The 17,600-nt window shown below is 44.3% G+C and overlaps 1 protein-coding gene across 1 annotated transcript in view; it reads left to right on the top strand.

Annotated features, from left to right (window-relative positions):
- Nucleotides 1-521: 521 nt before the first annotated feature.
- Nucleotides 522-17,600, top strand: part of Phactr1 (phosphatase and actin regulator 1) — a 276,311-nt gene continuing 259,232 nt past the window's right edge. The window contains exon 1 of the mRNA XM_052157236.1: nt 522-708. The gene's annotated coding sequence lies outside the window, so the exon portion shown is untranslated. The remainder of the gene's footprint in view (nt 709-17,600) is intronic.

The raw sequence follows: 17,600 nt of genomic DNA, 5'->3' as shown, positions 1-17,600 counted from the left end.
CACTACAGCTCTTATAATTTGTGCATGTGTTATAAAGCTATATGAGGCTTTTCAACTCTGGGTTCAGACACTTATCTGAAACCCTTCACTACCTTATCTCAAGAAAGCTACAGTAGTTACATCCTGAGAAATCGCTCTTTGTCCAGCACCGGCGTTTAGAAGATTCTCTACCCATTCAGAAAGGCAGTCCCCAAGCGAAAATTCTGGAAAGGTTAATCATCCTAGTCTGGTGTTTTGAGTGTCTCTGAGGATATAGATGGTGCGTGGGGCTTGGGCTGGGGACTTAAGGTGGTAGAGGGTTGCTGTTGGATCAGTTTAAATTATGTAGTGTAGCCAGGAGAGTCGGGGGATGGAATTGCTAATTCCCTTTAGAAAGAGACAAACTGCATATTAAAACGCTCAACAAATATTCAAAAAAAAAAAAAAAAAAAAAAAAAAGCTGCAGCTCAGGCGGTGACTGAGAGTTCCAGACTTCTCGATGGTTGAGTCCTTGGGATCCTCCCAAGCTGAGCCAGCGGAGCTGAGCTGCCTGGCGGCTGAGTCTGAAGATTCACAGAGCTTAGAGGCGGTCAAGTGCAGGTCCAGGGTCTGGGTTGGATCCCCAGACTACTTTCTGTTTCACTTCGAAATGTCCCTTCCTTCCCAAACCGGTGGCCTCCCAATTCCAGTGAAAAGCTGGACTCCTTGGAGACCTCGGACTCTGTGAAGGTAAGAGGTGACCGCGTCTAGCCTCGGGGGCGGGGTGGGTAGGTGCCACCACCCTGCGGGGTCTGGGTGGCTCCACACAGGAAGCTATCTGTCTGCCTGCTCTTCTGGGATTCTAATGAGGCTGGGGGTTTGGGAGTGGTTGGTATCTGAGCTTTGAAAGGGGGATTCAGTGGCCCCCTGCTGCCGAGATGCATGGCCACCTTCTGTGGGGTGAGCTAGATCAGTCCCCCAACTTCTCGACAAGGGAGCTGGTCAGTGGCCAGGCTCTGGCAATGCGGGGGAAGGGGAAGGAAGGGGGCTGGCTGCCTGGCACTGCAAAGCTGTTTGTGTAGCGTGTGTGTTTGCGGAGCTCAGCCCCTGGGGAGATTGTGGCTCGCTCTGTAAAAGCACAGCTGTTGAAGAGCTAGAGAGCAGACCCGGTGTGGATGTGTGTGTGTCAGTCCAGAGATCTAGGCTGTCTTTAAGGTAGGCGCAGGAATCTGAAATCATTTTGGTGCTTTTTGTGGATTTCTTTTGTATTAGCTTTACACTTTGCATGGTTTAGAGGAGTTTTTCTTTTGGAGGAAATGCCAGCATCAATTGATTTGGTTTTAAAATCTTCGAGCCCAGTTCCTAGTATGTCCCTGATTTGTCACGTAGTCTATCTTTGAGGACTGGTCTGGATCTGGTGATGTGTTGTAGACCAGGATATCCTCTCGCAGCAGACTTCACTGCAGTGGAGGCACCGGGAGCCCTGGATGCCTGCTGAAGCCGGCTCTTAGGAGCCTTTGGAAGTTTCTGACTTAAAGAAACAGGAAAGGCAAAACCTGAAATCAAAAGCTGTTCTCTGCTCTGGGGGAGGTGGACTCGGAGTGGGGGTTGGGGGAAGCTGTAGTTACAAGTGAAAAATAACTTGAAAATGGAAAGGGTAAAAACAAGGACTGGGTTTGGTTGTATAGAGAGTCTGTAAGGCTTGCGGCAAGGAGATGCGAATCAACACGGAATCTGTTCATTGGCTCACTCTGGATAATAGTAGACCATGTTGGGCATGGGCTTCTAGAGAATCAAATGCATACACTAGACATGACTTACAAGAGTTGGTTTCTAATTGTTATTCTTCTCTGGCCACCTGAGGTGCACTAAACACAGCACACAGTGATGCTAAAAACAGAAGGGGAAAATGTCCTTAAGAATTCTGACTATGAAGAGATATTCAAGTTTCTTTTGTATCTTATCTTTTCTCACCTTACTCCCAGATTTGGGCAAATTGTGTGAGGTGAATGTGTTGACTTAGGCAACTCTTTAAAATGGAACCGTTATTATGTGACAGGGTATTACACTATTCAAATAGAAATGCTTTATCGGTGGCTTTAAAGTCTCAAGGACCACACAGCGCATTTGAAAATCCAAAAGCCTTGTCATGAATTTCTGTCATTTTGTCTCTCTCGGGTATCTGACAACGGTATTTATTCTGATACCCAACAAAACTAAGAGATATCCTGAAGTTTCAAATTGAAAAAATCACTTGAAATACAGGTGCCATGACATTACAAATATTTATGATAAATATGAGAGCAGCTCAGGTGCCACCTTGTAAAGGCCACTGTATTCCCTGGGGAAAACCTTGCTTAAATGATTGAGTTTCTTTTGTCTGTATTATTAGCAGTTAAAATGTGCTAGAGAGCCGTATTTCTGCAATGTGACTATATACAGAAGACTATGATTCTTTTTAAGAATATTATTTTATTTTTACTTATTCCCTTTACTTCCCACTTACTGCCCCCTCTTCGTCCCCTTCCCACATCCCTTTTTTTTTTTAAATTTGTAATTGTATATATGTACAGAAGGCTTAGCAGTGTACATTTAATCCAGGTTAGTGGTGAGTTCTTTAGCCTTTTCCTTTAGTTACCTCCCCAGTGGCTGGGGATCTCGTCCTATCTATTGGTCCTAATCGCTTCCACCAGCTTAGCCAGAGCACCCCTGTCTTCCCAGTAACCTGTGTGAAGGCAACAGTGGTGCATGTCTTCCTGTGGACCAGGCGCCCAGCCTAGCTTTTCCCTTGATGATGCAGTAGGGAACCCCCATCTTTTGACACAGAGCAGGCAGGAAAACCACCAGCTCAATGGGGTCTACATCATCGGCAATCACCACCAGCTGACCCTTCTTGTTCTCTGCCAAGGTGGTGACTGTGTTGACCCCTGCTCGGAGGACAGGCGGTCTCTTTGTTGGGACATCCCCTTTGCCAGCAGCTCTCTTCTCAGCCCGGGCCAGAAGCCTTTGCTTCTTCGCCTGCTTTGTCTCTGGCCTGTACTGGGCAAACTTAAGCATCTGAGCCATTGCTTGTCTGTCCAGGGCCTGGGTGAACTGGTTAATGACAGGAGGTACTTTGAGCCACTTATAGAGGATGGCTCTTTGCTGCTGCAGCCTAATGTAGCGGGGCCATTTGACGAAGCATGTGCAATCTCTTTTGGGCTGGATGTCCTGCCCAGTGCCAAAATTCATGGGTCTTTTCTCAAAGGATTGACCACCTTTTTGGCCGGCAGTTTCTTCACAACATTGACAACTAGGGTCACTTTCTTCCCCTTGACCTTCTTTTCTTTGGGTATCTTGCTCAGCTGGAGGAGAGAGCTCCCTCCCACATTCTTAAAAATGGCCTCCAGACACTGCAGAGCATGGAGTTCTGAGCCACTTAGTTTTGAGTGTATTGCTTTGCACGCTAATTTCCTACAATTTGATGATATGCCTAGGTTTAGATGCCCACATTTCTATGCCAAGAACTCAGGTTTACAGTTTTATAGAAGACTTCTATGTTACTGTTCTGTACAAGGGACATTCTGGGCATTGCCTTGTAGATGCTACATTTTGTCCCCTACCAGCATTTCAATACAGATGTAACATAGAACAGATTTTGAAAATCCAATTGGTGTGATCATACAGGTGCTTTGGTTAACTAATAGGTTCTGAAGTCAGGTTGAGCTGTATTCCTCTTCCAATTCCGACACCAGTATAATGAGTGTACATTAGGTGGGCTTCTTGGCCTAAGACTTGGTTTACTCATTTATGAAATTGGATGATAGTAATCTGAAGTTGCTATCATTCAATACAATTTGAAATTGTATTGGAAATAAGAAGTGTAAAATGGGTGTGTTAGGATAAGAGTGTAATACGTATATTAAAATAAGTGTAGTAGGATAAAGCAGCGTAGATAAGGAAATTGTGGCAATGTAAACTGTACGACCCTGCTGTCATCATTGGGGTCATTTTATGACAGTAGTGACCACAGACTTTTTGAACCAAACAACAGCAACAACCCCAAACCAAACCAGGTTATTCATATCCTTTCATGTGTCAGACAATAAAACATATGTGAGACCCTCTACCCTAATATCCATGGTCCTCAGCATGCTTTGGAACTAATTCACTAACTTGTTTATTCCTTGGTCCCCATGCTTTGAACATGCTTTGTTTTAAACCATACAGGATGTCAATATCAGCATCAGCAAAATTGACCACCAGCTCCCCCTGAGCACTACTCACTGGGGAATACCACCCTGTCAATTCAACTGCTAGAGTGGTCCACAAAGGTAGCCTCTGTCTATTTAAGTTCAACATGGTATCCAGTGGATGCTTAATGCAGCCTGTTTGATTTTCCTCTACCTTTGTCTCAGCCGGAGTCTGCTGGGTTCAGGGATCTGGGGATTTTATCCTACTAAAGCAGAAGGACCACAATAATCTATGACTACATTCCCAAGGCTCTAAAACCACAGTATGATTAATCTACCTCTACTCAAAGCCCTCCTTTCGCATTTCTTGAGTATTTAGCATACTGTGAAGTTTGGAATCCACAGAGTCAGTCTAAGAGGTAAAAGCATGAAGATGCCTAACTTATACCTTCCAAGGAAACAAGTAATTACAATTTCCTCTTGGGGAATTTTCCTGAAGAAGAAACCATGAAGAACCATACTGGGCTTGTTTTCCTAGGAAACCCACAAGATAATGCCCAAATTCAAGAGAAACAAGACAAACAAGCCAACCAAACTTCAAGGAAAAGTGAGATAAACATTTCTAGAAAGGGAAGTACATGTTGATAATGAGAAACACCCTTGACATGACCATAGTGAAGTGTAGAGACGGAAGGCAAAGGGCCACAAGAGGAAAAGAACAGCGCAAGATATGAGGCGAGTGTGGGCAAGCTAAGTTTGTACCCTGAATAAATCATTCAGTTTTATTTCCTCCATTGCAAAACGATAAGTAGCAATTTTTACCTTTCTCTCAAGGTACTTGAGAGAAACAAAACAAACAAACAAAAAGTCTCTGCCAAAACTAAAGAGATGGACCGGGGCCATGCCTCAGCTGGTAAAGTGGTTGCTATGCAAGGGTGAGGACCAGGGTTCTGATCCCAAGAACCCAAGTAAAAGCCAGGTGGGTGTTGCCTACCTGTAATCCCAGAGGTAAGGAGGAGACAGGAATCCCTGGGGTAAGATGGCTAGCCAGACTAGCTAAAACAAGTGAACTCCAGACTTAACCAGAGACCCTACTTCAGTGTAAGTTGGAGATTCATCAAGGAAGCAGCCCAATAATAGTGGGCCTCAACATACACGCATATGAACATATACACATACATATACATTCACACACACATACTCTCACATAAATATGCATACACATGCATGTGAAACCTCTACATGTGAATACACAAACACATGTACTATACACACATAGACACATACACGTGGTGTGTGTGTGTATGTGTGTGTGTGTGTGTATGAGACAAACAAAAGCCTAAAGAGAAAAGAGCTTATGGTATTCCTTGTGAATCTAGATTAAAGGAATTAAAAACTATTTAGCATTTAAAAAAGTCATGATAAAAAGGAACTTGTGTGTTAGTAAAAGCATAAATCTTCTTACTGAAAATAAAGAAGAAAATAACTTCATACTCTCTCTAACTAGCGAGCGAATAATCAACAGGTGTTAGGTTAGTTGGCTAGGCTGTCTGCCGTAACAAAATAACAAAATACTACTGGCTGGGTAGCTTTAAGAAATGGAAGGCTCCTTCCACAGCTCTGAAGACTGGGAAGTCCAAGACCAAGAGGCTGGCAAGGTTTCCTGGGAGGCCTCTGCGCTTGGGTTACAGACTCTCTTGAGGCTTTTCACTGTGCTTTTGTTGGTCAAGCTTTGCTCTATGTTTTGTTTATATTCTAATCTCTTCTTAGGAGGACACCATGGGATGAAGTCCTCCCTTGCAGAGTACATCTCACCTTAATAGTTTCTAAGGTCTACTGTCTAAGTGGGGTCACCTCCCCAGGCACTGGTGGTCAGCACTTCCATGTGAATAAATAGCTAACAAGTTAAGGAGATTTTGTTTAAAGTGTGGCATCCTTATTTCTAGATCTGGGGAGATCAGGAGAGGAACCTAGCATTTCCCTAAAGGAAAATGGTCCTTTCTTCAATTGGTCAAAGGCTGGCCCATCTGGGGTTAACTGGACTAAGCAATCTTCAAGAGAAACTTGACATCATGGGGCATTTGAAACATTCTGGAAAGCAAGGGCCTTGTTTTATTGACTCCTAATAGATGTTCTCTCAAAGAACTAAATGTGTTGCTTAACAAGTTTGTATCTCAGCTGGATTAACTCTCCAGGAGAAAGGTGCTGTTTTGATCAGATATTCTCTTGAGGTCCAAAGGATAGTGGCACTTCTGTAGACAACTTCCACTCCCTTTCAATCCTCTTCCTCAGAAAGGAAGTTGAAAACTGATACTGTCATCTGAGTTCCTAGCATGGTTTCCATGACTATGTATGCTCACACCACCCCTGTAGCCAGGCCCCAGCCATCTCCCTTCTCACTCTTCATGCATGATGACAGTTAATGACATGGCTCCTTGAAACACACACACATACTCTCACACATATTCATGAACACACGAAATGCAAAAACAGAACCTGGGCATGGGGAGTAAAAGGATTTGCATATGGTCTTTGCAAATCGTTTCCTTTCTAGAGTTTTATCCCGTTGATTTCACAGAAATTGATCCAAAGGCTTGTCAGTGTCATGGCCAGCATGGAAAGTGACACCTGTTGTTAATGTTAATGGTGCAGACTCAAAAAGGCACAAACCAAGAAACGGTAGCAGGTGGAGTGGGTGGGTCAGGTGGGTAGCAGGTGGAGTGGGTGGTTCAGGTGGGTAGCAGGTGGGGTGGGTGGGTCAGGTGTGCACAATGAGGCTGAGAGCACACGTGCTTTGTCTCCACTTCCCACCAGCAGGGAGGAGGCTCCCACCCCTTTAGTGAGACCACTTGTCTGTACAGGAGGACACATCCCAGTGGGCAGTGTGAATGCTCTACCCAGACAAGAAAATTCAAGCTAAACTGTGTATGGGGAGGGGGGCTGTCTGAACTACAGAGATAAGCCGTGTGTTGTGTTTCCTTTGAGCTGGCTGTGGCTGACAGTGAGAACTTACATTAAGAAGAGCAGGGGAGTCCAGGCAGTGGTGGTGCACACCTGTAATCCCAGCACTTGGGAGGCAGATCTTTGAGTTGGAGGACAGCCTGGTCTGCATAGTGAGTTCCAGGACAGCCAGGGCTACACAGAGAAATCCTGTCTCAACAAAGGAAGGAAGAAGGAAGGAAGGGAGGGAGGGACAGAGGGAGAGAGGGAAGGAGAAAGGCAGGCAGGCATTAGAGCAGGGAGAGGTGAGTTTGTAAAGTGTTTGCCACACAAGCTTGAGGACCTGAGTGCAACACCCAGGTAACCCAGGTAACCCAGGTGACCCAGGTAAAACCCAAACATGGTGGTGATGTGAACTTGTAATCCCAGGACTGAGGAGACAGAGACAGGAGGCTACCTAGGCCTTACTGTGGAGCCAGCCTAGCCTACTCAGAGAGCTCCAGGCCAGTGAAAACCCTTCTCTCAAAAGACAATGTAGATGGCACCTAGGGAATGAGAGCCACACACACATGTGCACACGTGCTCATGCACCTGCATATATGTGCACCCACACAAACACATACCCACCCCACAGACACACCCATGAAAGGTATCCCTCCAGCACTGACCTTAGATAGGAGGGTCGTTCCATGGGTGTTCCAGTCACGCCTGGTTCCTAGCAAGTCAAGAACACACTGTATCATTAGTAGCCATCCTCACGTCAGGCTCCTTTCTCTGCCTCTGCAGAGGAGACAATATATTATGGCTGAGCATCAGTTTGCCCCAAGTGCCAAGCTATTTGGAAGTCCACTTGAAACTGCTAAGTGCTCATTGTGATTAGTAGAATGAGGTTCTTGGTTTTGTCTGGTTGGAACCTATGTAGAATTTCTCAAATCAAAATGTGGCTTTATAAATTTCCTGTCCTTTCTGGTAAATTCAATGCTAGGTGGTGTGTGTGTGTGTGTGTGTGTGTGTGTGTGTGTGTAGGGGGGGGTGTTGTTGTCACGGTGTTTAGTCAGCAAACATTTAGCATCTACTGTACTAAGGGCAAGGCATTGTGTTTGGATTTTGCAAGGCATGAAAGGATGAATCACATCAACCCATACTTTTTTTTTTCCCAGAGAAATAAAACATGTGCAGAAGAGTTTCAGCAGAATGCAGAAATGACAGCTTCCATGGGAACAGAAAAATGTGGTTATCAAGGTGGGGAAGAGGGATAGTCATTCTAGCTAGAGAAGGCTATGGAGTTGTTTTTAACAGAAGCATCTGGAGGGCGGGGTAGTTCTCCTTCCATGTGGGGTGAAGAAGCAAAGGAGAAAGGATGGAACATTTCCCCACAACAAAGGAGAGAGGGGGCAGGGAGAGAGAGGAAGGAAGCAGGGAGACGATTCCTAGAAGAAGACGTCCCAGGGCTGTATGAGGCAAAGTGGTATAGCCATCTTTGTTGGTGGCGGGATGGGGACAGGGAGAAAGAAAGTAAACTGTTCTTAGATGCCTTGGGAAAAAAACGTGGATGGCAAGCCCAGAATCTCTTAAAGATGTTCTCTCTACACACGCTGATCTCTTAAAGCTCTGTGTAGGGTGGCATGAATAGAGATGGAGCTGATGGTTATGAACAGGAGCAGGAAGTGACAGGTTTCACGGCTCAGTAGATGCTTTGGGTTGTCTGGTTTCAACTGCACCTCAAACCCACCATTGTGACCAAGGCAGCTGATCCTGACATACCTAAGGCATACCTAGCTATGGAGGGGTCCAAGAACACATGCTAGCATAAATGTAACCCTGCATGCCCGGAAGAGTAATGCTTCAATATTAACTGATTAGCACTCACAGGGACTCAAAGATCAGGACCGTGGACGATGAAAGTCCATTTCTTTCCACAGGGAACTAATGGAAGGGAGTTAGGGAGTCAGTAAAGTACCTGTACTTGGACCTCGTTTTGATCCCCAAACCCGTGTCAAAAAGCTAGCACAGGGGGCTGGAGACTGGACTCCGTTGTTAGGAGCACTTGTGCTTATAGAGGATACGGGCCTTTTCATCTTCACCTCCAGTTTCCGGCGCTTTCCTTTCCTTACTCCATCTCTCTCTCTCTAGCTATCTGCCAATTCTGTTCAAATACCTCTCTCCCAAAGGGATGCTGCTCCGCTGGCCTTCAGATTTCTTCCTCTTCCTCTTCTTTCTCCTTTTTATCTCCTTTCCTTTTCTCCTCTCCTGCAGGGCAAAAAGGAGTTGTTAAAATTATTTGGTAGCGGCAGAAACGTGACACGCCGAGTCATGTGCGTTGTTATATGGATTAAAACAGTTAACATTTCAGTGTTTCCTAGAATGTGATACATGCTTTTGAGAGTTATCCTCTAAGTCCTTCTGAGGCTCACAAGTTTGTAGAGGTGCAACTTACTTACAAATGGTTCAGTAAACCAGGTGGTGGTGGCGCACACCTTTAATCCCAGCACTTGGGAGGCAGAGGCAGGCGGATTTCTGAGTTCGAGGCCAGCCTGGTCTACAGAGTGAGTTCCAGGACAGCCAGGACTACATAGAGAAACCCTGTCTCAAAAAAAAAAAACAAAAAAACAAAAAAACAAAAAAACAAAAAAACAAAACAAAAAAAAAAAAACAAAACCAAAAGACAAAAAACGAAAAACAAATGGCTCAGTAAAGAGGGAAGAAGCGAAATGTCTCTTAGCTTTGGAAAAACCTGGCACAGAAGGTCTTGATTCTCATTTCTGTTTCGCCTCAGATGTCAATGATCTCTCTGACTTTAAACATGGCAGTCTTCCTATGGGTGTCCCAAGTCGGTATTGATGAGCCTTATTTACCAATTTCTCTGAGACAATAAGAAATTAGATATTCTGTAACACTTAAGTTAGCCACACAGCACTCTTAGTGCCTGAGGATAAACAGCTCCCGAACAGTACAGAGGATGCGCTATCTGGGCTGACTCAGAGCCATTCGTAATATTCTAAAGCAAGTTAGCAACAGATACGGGAGACTCAAGCCAGAGTCTTGGCCTTCTTTCTTTCTAAAGTGCTCCTTGAATATGTGCGAGAAGGTGGAGAAGGTGGAACATTCTTCCTGGCTGTGTTGAAGTGCTGTCTCTCAAGCTGTGGCGTTCCTTCAAATACTCTCCAGCACTCAAGGCTCAAAGTTGTGGGGAGACCATCAATCTAGAACTGCTGCAGGCGAGGGGAAAAGAATTCTCCCAAGGGGAACTTCTATTCTTTGAAATAACCCGTCCGAAGCCCTTCATTTATAAATTAAAAAGGAAACCTCTTGAAGGATTTTAAACCAGAAAAAGAGAAGCGAATGGCAAGGTAGTCGCTGTTCCCACACTTAGTGGACCGCAGCTTTTCGGTGAATCCGTCCTGCATGTTTGTAGCGTCTGGTAACGGAGGAACAAAGGTTCTGAGCTCTCTGTCTTCTTTCTCAGCCACAGCCTGAAAGGATGTTGGGAAAGGGAAGCTTTGATTGATCCAACAAACACTAGAAACCATCTTTCAAGTATCCCGCCCGGACAGAACTGAGTCCAAAACATGCCTTGCCAAACCCAAGGGAAATTCGCTGCATATGTTTCTGATTCATTTATAGTTCAATCATCAAAACGTTGCTTCTCCGGGACTAGTTGTGGCCAAGAAACTCTGTATGAGCCATTTAAAAACATTATCTCAAAAACAGGAAACCTTCGTGTGCCAAGAGCTCGCAGATACCTCTGCAGAGGAAGCCTGGCTATTGAGCTTTCCTAACCTGGTAGAGCCCCCTGCCCATCCTGTCAGGAAACCTGTTCTGGATATCTGAAGTTTCTTTGCCCTTCACAATATTCCATCTAAATGATATCTCAGGAGGTAATTCGTTGGCTGAATCCGTAGTGTTAGCATGACGCTATTAGAAAGCTAAGGCAGAGGACTGGAGTACAGCTCAGGTGGTAGAGTGCTCAGCTAACATACACAAAGCCCAAGGTTCAAGTCCCAGCACACCGTATAACACACAGTGTGGTGGGACAAGAAGGCAGGAGGATTAGAAGTTCAAGGTTATCCTAGGCTACAGAGTGAACTCAGGCCCAGTTGATGAAGCCCGAGACTCTGTTGTTTTTGGTTTTTGTTTGTTTTTGGGGGGGTGGGGTGTTAAGTAGACTTTCACAGATGGATCTAGAAAGCACCAGATTCCAAAGAGCCATTGATTGACTCCAAAACAAAACAGGGAGGGCGGGGGAGTTCACTTTATTTCTAAAGTTCAAAAATGTATTGTGGTACCATACACATAAATCTGGCATCTTAACCAATTGAAGTGTACAGTTTAGTGTCATTAAGCCACCCCACGTTCATCATCTTACCCTGGAATCCTTCCTCATACAAAATTGAAATTCTGTGTCTATTAAGTGGTAGATGCTCCACCCCCTACCCCCGCACACATTCCATTTCCCAGCCTCCCAGCCTCTACCAGCCACCATTCTACTGTCCCATTAAAATGTGTCTTCATTCATCAGGTGGCATGAACTCACTCTTCTAGTGTATGGGTGCTTTCGTGAGGAAACCCGGGTAGAGAGGAGGAAAATGTCGAGAACTGTGTGGTTATCAGGGCGACATCATGATGCCCTTTCTCAAAAAAAAAAAAAAAAAAAAAAAAAAAAAAGTAGTAATTGACACAGATGACTTTCCGTTGAGATGACTTCAGCCCCTCAGGCACTTCATGAAACTAGAGCTCAGAGAAGATGTGATGCCCCAAACATCTAAAGAAAAGTCTAAAAGACCTTTTTAAAAAAAGTGAGTATCTGCAGCGTACAGATGCTCCCAGCCAATCATCAGACTGAGCCTGGGGACCCCAATGGAGGAGTTAGGGGGAGGACTGAAGGAGCGGAAGGGGTGTGAAACCCCATAGGAAGAACAACAATATCAACCATCCAAACCCCCAGAGCTCCCAAGGACTAAACCAGGAGCCAAAGATTACACATGGAGGGACCCGTGGCTCCAGCCGCATATATAGCAAAGGATGGCTTTATCTGGCATCAGTGGGAGGAGAGGTCCTTGATCCTGTGGAGGCTTGATGCCCCAGCATAGGGGAATGCTGGAGCAGTGAGGCGGAAATGGATGAGGGGGAACACCCCCATAGAGACAAGGGGGAGGGTGGATGGGATGGGGGGTTTTCGGAGGGGAAACTGGGAAGGAGGACAACATTTGAAATGTTAATAAATAAAATAACCAATAAAACAAGAAAATGCAAGTGGGTCTCAGATTAGAATCACATTAGACTCTCTCAGGGAACCTGTTAATATTCCTCAGGTCCAAAATGGCCCTCAAGGTATTTATTCCTCAGCCTTCCCGTGGCGCTGGTATGGATTCTATTTAAACCATGTTTTGTAAAAGAAGGTTCTAGAGGACCAGTGGATAACCCTAGGGAGCCCTTGAAATTCTAAGTAAAATATTCTGGGTGAGTGTTGGGCACTGGAATGTTTAAGTACCCCAGAGCTGGCACGGAGAGCCTCTGACTTGGGAATGGAGTCACATTTTCATGCTGCCTCTCCCTAAACCAAACAGTTTGTGTGATCCCTGGTGACTTTGCCTGTAGTGAATTCATACTTCTCTAATAGGAGACCCAAGCAGGTATTTCTATGTCGCTGATAAAAGGAGCCAAATGCTTTAGATTCCTAATCTGTTGGAGGCATAGCTCACATTCAGTTAGAAAAATCTAGCAACCTTGTATCCCTCCCTGTGCAGAAGGGAGGTGAGGTTCCTGGAAAAATATGAATGGAACTTACACAAATCCTCAAACATTAAAAAAGGGGGGATTAATATGCACAAATGCTTAGACATATATTGAGAACTCAGAACTGTATTGAAAGCATCAAGAGAAAGTCTTGTGTTACTTATATTTGGAATGGATGTTGTGATCTGCATGTCCACTATAAAATAAATGCAATATTACTTTTGTGGAACATAGGATTCTACTTATAACTACATATTGATGCGTCATTTTAGACCAGCCTCTTGCAAACTGCGCCCCTAGGAAGCTGAGAGTGCCATCTAGGGTGGTGTAATTAGCATCACTTTCTTCAGTATTAAAGAGCACCTGCAAAAATGCACTTGTTTCCACTTTAGACTAACTGAATCTGAGCTTCTCTTTCTCACAATGTGACTTTTTGTTTAGTCATTCCTAATGTCTGAGGGCAGAAACTAGTGTGGGCCAGCAAGATGGCTCAGCGAAGAAAAAGGGCACTTGCCTTTTGCTCTCTCAGCGTACGTGAAGAAAGAACAAACCCAATTTCTGCGACTTGTCCTTTGGCCTCTGTACAAGCAGGCAGGCAGACAGACAGACAGACACACACACACTAAATAAATAAATAAATAAATAAATAAATAAATAAATAAATTACTGTAGCATAGGTAGATCTATTTGTTCTGGTAAGTGGACGCCTAGTCAACTTAACCCAAAAAGAAGAAGACTTTAGCTCTGCAATGCTACTTTACAGCCAAAATTTAACCCACCAAGAAACCATTCTTAGCTACTCTCAATTTTTCCCTTTTTTTTAATTAGATATTTCCTTTATTTGCATTTCAAATGTTATCCCCTTTCCTCCTTACCCCTCCAAAAAACCCCTGTCCCATCCCCCCTCCCTCTCCTAACCACCTCCCCCTCCCACTTTCCTGACCTGGCATTCCCCTATACTGAGGCCTCGAGCCTTCATAGGACCAATGGCCTCTCCTCTCATTGGTGTCCAACAAGGCTATCCTCTGTTACATATGCAGCTGGAGCCACGGATTCCTCCATGTGTAGTCTTTGGTTGGTGGTTTAGTCCCTGGGAGCTCTGGGGATTACTGGTTAGTACATATTATTGTTCCTCCTATGTGGTTGCAAACCTCTTCAGCTCCTTGGGTCCTTTCTCTAGCTCCTCCATTGGGGACCCTATGCCCAGTCTATTTGTTGGCTGTGAGCCATGGGTATTTTTTTCCTCCTAAGAAGGATCAAAGTATCCACACTTTGGTCTTCCTTCTTCTTGAACTACCCCCCCCCCTTTTTTTTTATTGGCTAGTGGCATGCTCTAAGGAATTATTAATTTTACTGTCACATATATCTTCCATGCTGTGGGTAGTACATGTGCAGGAATCAAAAAACGGACAGAAAAGCAATCAGAGAAGACTTTGTCGCTCCCCCCCAGGAGCTGAAACTGTATTCTAATGACCAGAAGTGGAACAATTGCTAATGGAACAGACATGACCACCAAGCCAGTCACAAAGAGGGGTGTGCGTGTGTGTGTGTGTGTGTGTGTGTATTCACTTGTACGTGAACACAATGTCAAGAGTCTCCTCGGTCATTCCCTATCTCATTGTTTGAGGCTCTCGGTCTCTTATAGAACCTGGAGCTCAGTGTTTGGATGAGTCAGTTCCCAGAGTCCACCTGACTCATCCCTACTTCACCAGTGCTAGGCTGCAGGCACACACCACGGGGCCCAGCTTTTTCATGGTGTCTGGGAATCTGTATACGGGTCTTTATGTTTATAAAGCAAGGACTTTGCCCACTGAGCCATGTTTTCTCTCCAGAAACACAAAGAGATTTTTGTTGTTGTTGTTGTTGTTGTTGTTACAAAACACTATTTTGAGCACAGTGTGTGGCCAACTGGGCTGGAGGAAATCATCCAGAATTTCTCTTGCTCATTTCCTCTCTGACCCATCTACACAATCTGAATCCTGGAGCTTACAATGCCTTTGTACTACCAATCCACTGGGACTGGTTCTAGGTTGCCCCTCAGACACCCAAATCTAAGGTATCGGATACCCAAATCTCTTGCATGCAATAACATAGTCTTTTCATATAACCTACACCCATCTCCCTGTTACTGCATGTTACCTCCAGATTACCTATAGCACCCAAGAGAATGTAAATGCTATGTAAATAATGTGTTCTACAAACAATGCTTAGGGAAAGTTTTTACACATGTTCAGCTCTGATGTCTTTTTTTTTTTCTTGAATATTTTCATTCATAGGTGATTTAAGCATGCTGTGGAATTTATAGGTACAGAGGTTGACTGTATTCTCTTCAAATTGTGATTTGAAAATGTACCCTCTAAATTCCAGTTCCCTGTTACTGGAAACTCAAATAATTCAAGTCTCTTTGGGGATATTTTCAGAGAGACTCAATTTTTCATTTTTGAAGAAGGAATATCCGTTATGTAATTTGTACTGATGGCCAGTGAGCTCATAGATGTCAGTTCACTGAGACAATGTAATTCTCTTCTTGAAGCAGCACAGTTCACATTTGTATTCTTTCAAAACTTTAAAGGAAAAAAAAAAAAGCCTGAGATTCTATCCAGGGTGATCTCTGGGATAGGCCCTTAATTCTCCCAGCTGGGAGCGGCAGTTTCTGGTGATAGATTAGAGCCATCAAGAGATGTGCTTCCAATAAGAAATTAGGCCACAATAACAGTCCAGAATTGTTAACACTAAAAACAAACCACAGAGGCCAGGCTGATACAAACCCAGGCAGAAACAATAGAAAGAAGGTAAACAAGATGGTAAGAAGCCAGGGAAAGAAAAAACAGGTCATCCCCAAATTCCAAAGATGGAATTCTGGAAACTAGAGAGATCCCAGAATTGACCCGGGGGTCAAGAGCATCTGCTGCTCTTGCAGAGGACCAGGGTTCTGTTCCTAGCGTCTATGGAGGATAGCTTGCCACTGCCTGTAATTCCAGTTCTGGAGAATTGAGAGTCACAGACCACCATGGGCCAGGGAGCAAGATCCTGGAGGGAGGGAGGGAGGGAGGGATGGGGGAGAGAGAGAGAGATAGATAGAGAGAGAGAGAGAGAGAGAGAGAGAGGCACCACAATTATTTTTGAAACAATATTAATGCCAGTAATAATAAGACAAAGTTGAGTCATGGATGGAGGCTTCTCTTCCCAGAGATTCTCATTTGAACAGCCTGACAGTTTCACTTACAAGATTCATTCTGGAGCAGCCTACTGAATCCCTAGACATCTTAAAGGAAGATAGGAAAGTCAGCCGCACAAGCCCGGGGGAACCAAATGCAAGCTAAACCCTAGGTTTAATACTCTACCCAAGCTAAATACTCCAGGATGAAACCCCTAGAGTAGCTCTATCTGGAAATTTCCTGGGAGTGGATAATCTTCAGCCACACACTCAAAGTGCCACACTCCAGCCGTGTGTGGCCAGCGAACCCTTGAAGTGTGCCTAAGGGTAACTGTAGTTGGCTGTGTTAACATGGGGTATTGATGATGTCGATACGTTAACACATCTGTTGGTGATCTTTACATTGTTACATAGTGAGACCATACTTGGTTGGATATATTTGGAGGGAAAGGAGCGTGTAAGCCATGCAGAATATGTGGAAGCTAGCCTATTACCTGCAGGAGTTCTCTTCTTCATCCTTATAGGTTCCAAGGATTGAACTCGGGTCATCAGGTTTGGCAGCAAGTGTCTTTACCTTCTGAGCCATATTGCCAGACTTTAAGAAATAATTTGACCAATGTCTTTTTATCTTCTTAATGTGGATGCTAGATGTTCTCATTGTTACTTGAGGTCTAGCCTGGGGCCTATGCTCTGCTTCAGAGCTACTACCAAAGCATTAGAACACATTAAATTGTGTATATTAAACGTTCCATCAGTCAGATGTGCATGGAGCCTTCAGGTAAAACCATAAATGGCTGTTCTTTTAAATACAAGAATTAACAAAAAGCCCCAGAAAAGAAGAGCTTTTTGATACCAACGTATTGGGTTTGGGATTTAAACTGTGACTTAAAATTAATGCTGTACTGTTGTGTGGCACTGAGGATTGACCCTTTCACAGTGAAGGTTAAATTTCTACCACCGAGCCATTCCCAGCCTGATTTTAACTTCAAACTTATAATCTCCCTCTGCTGTCTTAGCTAGATTTTATACAGAGCCTAAGAGGGTGTCAGCAGAGACGTGGGGAGGAAGAATCCTCCACCAGCCTACCTCCCTGGAAAAGAAAATGTTTCTCAAATTAAGCAGAATATTGCTATACAAATCATTTAGCCATGTTTTCCTCTAGAAATTGATGAGAAAAATAAAATACTATATAAAAATACCTAAAATGATTGGTCTAGATAATGATTGTCCCTCTCTCATCAAGTATCCATCAGTAATATGTGTGTGACAGGAAGCATGAGCTATATCTCGGAAACCCTAGCTTGCAGTTGGTTTCTCTGAGTTACAAGAAGAAAAGCCTAAAACTTAAGACTGAACATTTCTTCATGCTTTCTATTAATAAGTGTCTGGCGGTAGTAAGCCCTGTGCAAGGCACGGAGCACACTGGGTGCAGCTGCAGCATTGGCTAAGAGAGACAACGCCCTGCTTTCTCCAGGATTACAGGAAACAAACGGGCAATGACAGCATAACATAATAGCTTGTACTATACGGAGTCACGGAAGTGTGTTGAGAAGGCATCCAATAAAGACATAATTGGAAAGAAGGAAAGACTCAAGGTTGCCATCTGCAGCTGACAGAAGCTGTCCCAGACACAGGGA

Source organism: Apodemus sylvaticus, chromosome 14, assembly GCF_947179515.1.
Source record: "Apodemus sylvaticus chromosome 14, mApoSyl1.1, whole genome shotgun sequence".
In the NCBI taxonomy this organism is placed as follows: domain Eukaryota; kingdom Metazoa; phylum Chordata; class Mammalia; order Rodentia; family Muridae; genus Apodemus; species Apodemus sylvaticus.
The sequence above is the reverse complement of the archived record's forward strand: the minus strand, read 5'-3'. Positions and strand labels throughout refer to the sequence as shown.